This window comes from Gymnogyps californianus, unplaced genomic scaffold, assembly GCF_018139145.2.
Source record: "Gymnogyps californianus isolate 813 unplaced genomic scaffold, ASM1813914v2 HiC_scaffold_97, whole genome shotgun sequence".
NCBI classification, from domain to species: Eukaryota; Metazoa; Chordata; class Aves; order Accipitriformes; family Cathartidae; genus Gymnogyps; species Gymnogyps californianus.
Genome location: NW_026114490.1, coordinates 133746 through 140361, shown reverse-complemented (window position 1 = coordinate 140361; position 6616 = coordinate 133746). Strand labels below are relative to the sequence as shown.

At 43.3% G+C, this 6616-nt stretch overlaps 1 long non-coding RNA gene across 1 annotated transcript; it reads left to right on the top strand.

Annotated features, from left to right (window-relative positions):
• Positions 1-2104: 2104 nt before the first annotated feature.
• On the top strand, positions 2105-2653 carry LOC127029294 (uncharacterized). The gene is made up of 3 exons (XR_007768172.1): positions 2105-2137; positions 2386-2446; positions 2542-2653. It is a non-coding gene; the product is annotated as an uncharacterized LOC127029294 (long non-coding RNA).
• Positions 2654-6616: the final 3963 nt, after the last annotated feature.

Genomic DNA, 6616 nt, shown 5'->3' with positions numbered 1-6616 from the left:
AAAAGGTTGTTGGAATTGCTTGTCTTTGACTTACAGAGCATTTGTTCCCTAGAAAGGGAGCCTGAGTAAATTAGCTGACATTATGATTTTCTGAAAAAGGCTAGTTTTCATAGCTTATACATATATAAAAGGGACAGTATTTCCAAATCTCTCTCAGCATCTTTATTCCAAGACAACTTCAGCTATTTAATTATTTACATACCCAACTGTAATCCTGCTTCCTGTTCACAGATGTTGATGATGGGGACACAGTGACAGATTTTATTGTACAAGAGCGAGAACATGGTATTACCATTCAGTCTGCTGCTGTTATGTTTGACTGGAAAGACTACAGAATCAATCTGATTGACACCCCAGGTACTACGCTTTAGCAGTACTCACATTATTAGGAGAGAGTAGATGAGATGGGGTGTCGTAGAACATAAGTCTTAGTTTTAAATATGGTGTGATATTTAATTGGTTGAATTGCTGCAGTAAAAAGGCCTATATTGAGCTCTGTTCAGCTTTGGCCAATTATTATTTGCTGGTGCCTAATCCAGCTTGTTTAAAGTGAGCTCAGATATTTCCACACTAAATTGCTCTCAGTTCTGGGATTGCAATGTAACAATCTTGTGTGTTTCAAGGACTGATGGGTGTATTTCTCTGAAAGTGAAGACAGGGTTGTTTTGGCATGATTTAAAAAAAAAAAGAAAAAAATTGTAATGACCTGTTGATGTTGCCTGTTTGAATTATGATGGTATAAAAGGAAGATTGTTTTTTAGATTATGTGGACTTTACAGTGGAAGTTGAGCATTACTTGAGAGTCCTGGATGGAGCAGTAGCAGTGTTTGATGCTTCAGCTGGTGTTGAGATAAAAATAACTGGTAGGCTTTTTCTGTCTAATGACTTAAATCAGACTGAAATAATAATAATAATACAGAGATGTTGCTCTGTATTATCTCTTTTGATGCTTTGATCAAAATTCGGCTTCAGGAAGCTGAGCGTTTAATTTCAAGTCCTGTGGTGTACAGGGATTTCCATGGTAATAAGGGGCAAATAAGTGGGATTCTCATTCAAGTCTGGGGGGTTTTTTTGTTGTTTTATTGCCGTGCTTTACAAACATTGATTGAGATGAATGCTTCTGACTAGCTCCACCAGTGGAAAGAAATGAATATCTGTTCATTTCTCATTTTCAGATTTCATGTAGAAAATGAGTCATTTTCAGCCAGAATTTCTCCCTCCCCAATGGCCTATTTGACATGCCCTTTGGGACATAGTGCAGAAAAGGTGGAGGCAGGCTAGAATTTGACTTTATAGCATGAGATGCTTGAGTAGTTCAATCCCGTAGAAAAGTTACATGTTGTGAAATCACTGTGTTTCATGGGACATCCCTTTTTTCTAGATGAGGGATGAGAGAACTGTTGATCAGTGTGAGTCACACTGTTTAACATGTTATTGGAAAGCATTAGGTATATGAACCTCAACTGAGTAACACCCCCCACCCCCAACAACAAAACAATTAGAGCTGCTTGTGTTTTTTTCTAAAAATGCATAGGAAATTCTTGCATTATTTCCATGTATTGGTAAGAGACTATTTCTGAATCTGAACTGATTTTCATATATACCAGTTTTAACTTTCAAATAAAAATGAGTATCAGAAATGGCTCAGCAGTACACAAATTATTAGCAAAACCACAGTAGTTTTTAGTGTTATATGTGTAGCCACAGAAATGCTTGCCTATGTGTGCTTAAGTATCTTGGCAATAAAGTCTTAAGTCTCTACATTACTGAGTTCTTTCTGTATATATCCTCTGTAATTCTTAGTCTCTCTCTGTGTTTCCTTGCCCATATGCCTGTGTGCCCTTAGTGGAGGAGGGGGAACGATGACAGCTGAGAGAAGAGGTGAGACAAAGCTGCTTGTGGAGTTCATCTATGTTGCTAGATACGGGATTGTTGCAACACATTCAGCACAGTTCCCTTCTGTACTCTGAACTCGGTCCCTCAGCAGTATTGGGGAGTGTATAGTTCAGCTATCGGCACTAATGTTTCCATTTTGTCTTTTGCTTTAGGCCCAAACTCTGACAGTGTGGAGACAAATGGACAAACACCAGGTACCACAAATTTTCTTTTTGAACAAGATGGACAAAAACAGGGCAAGGTATTTAGACAGTTATTTTAATCATTGCTAAAAACCTTGTAAGAGAATGTATCTAATCAAGTTAAAGGTGTTCTGTTAAGCATAGAGCAAGCCAATTATGTGAATGCTTACTATATACATCTTTGATTATGCAGATGCATATTTTTGTGTAATTGTAGGAGTAATTTTTGCAGTAAATAAGGAATGGGAAACCTATTTTACTATATGATTGAGTTTTGTGTAGCTTAGTATCTGTTGTTTTAATATAGTTTTACATATGCTGTTGAGAGTATCAAACAAAAGTTGAAGACAAAACCTTTGCTTTTACAGGTAAGCTTAGAAATTAAATGTTTATCTGCTTTCTTTTGAATGGAACTCCTTTCTTAATTTTTTGTAGCTGTCTAAAATCTCCATTCTATTTGCAGTTGCCCATTGGGGAAGCCAAGACCTTCAGAGGACTGGTTGATGTTGTGACTAAGGAACAAATAATTTGGAAACCTACTTCTGATTTGGATGATGGAAAAATTTTTGAGCAAAAGCCACTCTTGGAGGCTGATGATCCCAACCTGTTCCAAGAAGTCCAGGATGTCAGAAATACCTTAATAAAACAAGTAAAGTTCTAAAGTAGATACATAATATATTTACCGTTATTTAGAACAGTAGAAAAAAATAGGACCTCTGGAGGTGTCTGGTGCAGTGACCTGCTCAAAACAGGGCTAACTTCAGCGTTAGATCAGGTTGCTCAGGGCCTTGTTCGGTTGAGTTTTCAAGTCTCTAAGGATGGAGATTACAATCTCTCTAGGCAGCCTGTCCAAGTGATTGAGCATCCTTGTAGTGAAGCATTATTTCTTTTTGTCCAACAGGAATTTCCCATGTTGCAACCTGTGACAGTGCCTCTTGTCGTTTCCTTGTGTGCCTCTGAGAAGAATCTGGCTCTGTTTTCCCTGAAACAGGCCCACCACCACCACCATTTCAAGTAGTAGGAGACAGCAAAGTTGGTGGTGCCTCTGTGAAAACGTATTTAAGAAATGGTAAAATGCTGCACAGCAGTGTGAGGAGTGAGGGGAAAAAAAGTGAGAGAAACAATTCTGCGAACACCAAGGACAGAGGGGGAGGAGGTACTCCAGGTGACGGAGCACATATTTCCCTGCAGCCCGTGGAGAAGACCACAGTGGAGCAGGTATTTCCCTGCAGCCCGTGGAGAAGACCACAGTGGAGCAGGTATTTCCCTGCAGCCCGTGGAGAAGACCACAGTGGAGCAGGTATTTCCCTGCAGCCCGTGGAGAAGACCACAGTGGAGCAGGTATTTCCCTGCAGCCCGTGGAGAAGACCACAGTGGAGCAGGTATTTCCCTGCAGCCCGTGGAGAAGACCACAGTGGAGCAGGTATTCCCTGCAGCCCGTGGAGAAGACCACAGTGGAGCAGATATCTATACTGCAGCCCGTGGAGAAGACCACAGTGGAGCAGATATCTATACTGCAGCCCATGGAGGAGACCACAGTGGAGCAGATATCTATACTGCAGCCCATGGAGGATCCCATGCCAGAGCAGGTAGATATTTCCTGAAGGAACTGTGGCCCATGGAGAGGACCCCATGCAGGAGCAGGTTCTCCTGACGGGAACTGTGGCCCATGGAGAATTGACACTGGAGCGGGTTTTTCTTGAAGAACTGCAGCCTGTGGAGAGGACCCACGCTGGGGCAGGGGAAAAGTGTGAGGAGGAAGGAGTGTCAGAGAGGAACTGTTGTGTGTTATGTACTGACTGCAATCCCCCATTCCCTGTCACCAGTGCACTGTGGAGGGGGGGGATGACGCTACTGGGACAGGCATGTTCTTTTAATGATCCTTGGTAGAATGAGAACTGGCCACAGGGTTGTAGTTATAATTAGAGCTTTATTATTATATAGATTTTAGCAGTCAGCATAGCTTATTGTTACACAGAATTTCTAGCAACTAGCATAGCTTTCCTATTACCTAAAATTTCAGTTACCTAGACTTCAGTCACCTAGACCCTCTGCAGATTGAGTCAAATTCTTAATAATCAGTGTGTAATACAATAATAGTAATCTAGACTCTTTAAAAGTACACAAGTCAATTCTCAGAGGAAGAGGAATGACAGAGGTGGTGTCACAGTACTCTAGCTGATGGTGAGGGTGCTCTCCCTTCCCCCTCTATCACAGTGCAGACGTCCCCTGTATCGCACCAGGAAGCATGAAGGCCTTAGCTGTCCAGCTGCTGTTGGATCTGCTTTTGAATAAGCCAATGTATTTATGCCTCTCAGTTTGGGAGTTTGGTCTTTACCATTTCCATAAGTTAGTGGATTCTGAAGAGGCTGCCAGACAATTAATATGCAAGAATTTTGGCTGCAGGAGACAGCAAGCTGCAGGTAATAATAGCTGTATAATGATCTTTATCTCTTCCTGTCCATTTTCCTGCATATTTGTTGCTCTCACTTTGACCTAATGGTGCTATTCCCAGCATACATCAGGCCTTAGCATGAGCTGTGTGTTAGCCAAAATCTGAGCAGGAGTTGAGTGAACAGTCACAGGAGGCATCCCTGACCACTAGGGGATCACAGGTTTTGGCATCCAGAATATCACATGTGCTGTTACACTAACTTGTTCCGTAACAGGTGTCACCATATCCTGGCAACAATGCTGTACCAGGTGTCAGGAGCAGGGAGTACCGGTCACAGAGGTAGAGGAGTTGGGAATGAAGGAGTGAAGTTGAGCCTGGGAAAAAGGGGAGAGTGGGGGGGAAGATGTTTTAGTTTTTGTCATTGTTTCTCACCATCCAAATCTATTTTAATTGGCAACAAATTAAATAAATTTTCACACAGAATCACAGAATGGTTGAGGTTGGAAGGGACCTATGGAGGTCATCTGGTCCAATGCCCCCTGCTCAAGCAGGACCACCTAGAGCCAGTTGCCCAGGAACACATCCAGGTGGCTTTTGAGCATCTCCAAGGATGGAGACTCCACAACCTCACTGGGCAACCTGTGCCAGTGCTCAGTCACTCTCACAGTAAAAATGTGTTTCCTGATGTTCAGAAGGAAATTCCTGTGTTTTTGTGCCCATTGCCTCTGGTCCTGTCACTGGGCACCACTGACAAGAGCCTGGCTCCATCCTCTTTGTACCCTCCCTTCAGGTATTTATATACATCGATAAGATTCCCCCCTGAGCCTTCTCTTCTCTAGGCTAAACAGTCCCAGCTCTCTCAGTGTTTCCTCATAGGAGAGATGCTCCAGTCCCTTAATCGTCTTTGTGGCCCTTCTCTGGACTCTCTCCAGTATGTCCATGTCTCTCTTGTACTGAGGGGCCCAGAACTGGATACAGGACTCTAGGTGTGGCCTCACCAGTGCTGAGTAGAGGGGAAGGATCACCTCCCTTGACATGCCGGCAACACTCCTCCTAATGCAGCCCCAGGATACCATTATCCTTCTTTGCAGCAAGGGCAAATTGCTGGCTCATGTTCAGCTTGTTGTCCACCAGGACCCCCAGGTCCTTTTCTGCAAAGCTGCTTTCCAGCTGGGCAGGCCCCAGCATATATTGGTGCCTGGGGTTGTTCCTCCCCAGGTGCAAGACTTTGCACTTCCCCTTGTTGAACTGTATGAGGTTCCTGTCAGCCCATTTCTCCAGCCTGTCAAGGTCCCTCTGGATGGTAGCACAACCCTCTGGCATATCAGCCAGTCCTCCTAGTTTTGTGTCATTGCAAACTTGCTGAGGGTATGCTCTGCCCCATCATCCAGATCATTAAAGAAGATGTTAAACAGGACTGGACCCAGTATTGACCCCTGGGCTATGTTACTAGTTACTGGCCTCCAACTAGACTTTGTGCCACTGATCACCACCCTCTGGGCCTGGCCATTCAGCTAGTTTTCAATCTACTTCACTAGGATCTTATGGGAGACAGTGTCGGAAGCCTTCCTGAAGTCTATGTAGACAATATCCACTGCTCTCCCCTCATCTACCAGGCCAGTCATTTCATCATAGAAGTTTATCAAGTTGGTCAAGTATGACTTCCCCTTGGTGAAGCCATGCTGACTACTCCTGATGACCTTGTCCTTCATGTGCCTGGAAATGGTTCCCAGGACTAGCTGCTCCATCACCTTTCCAGGGAGGGAGGTTGACCGGCTTGTAGTTCCCTGGGTCCTCCTTCTTGAAGACAGGAGTGATATTTGCTTTCCTCCAGTCCTTTGGCACCTCTCCCAGTGTCGTGGATGAGTGGAATGCACCTCACTCAAAAGAGAGAAGCAGAAATATGTTTTATTGAGGTAAAATAATAATTTGACAGAGTTCAATAAATTCGATGGAATTTAACAAAGTTTAACAGGGGTTTGACAAGGTTCAATAAGTTTGATGGCAAGGTTCACCTTATTAATTACTGCATGGAAGAAACTTACAAAGGAAAATTGAGTTAGAATCAAGTTAGAATGATTCACACAGAGACCGGAGATGCAAAGAGTAAGGAAGACCCTCCTGTTGAGTCACGAGGTTCAGA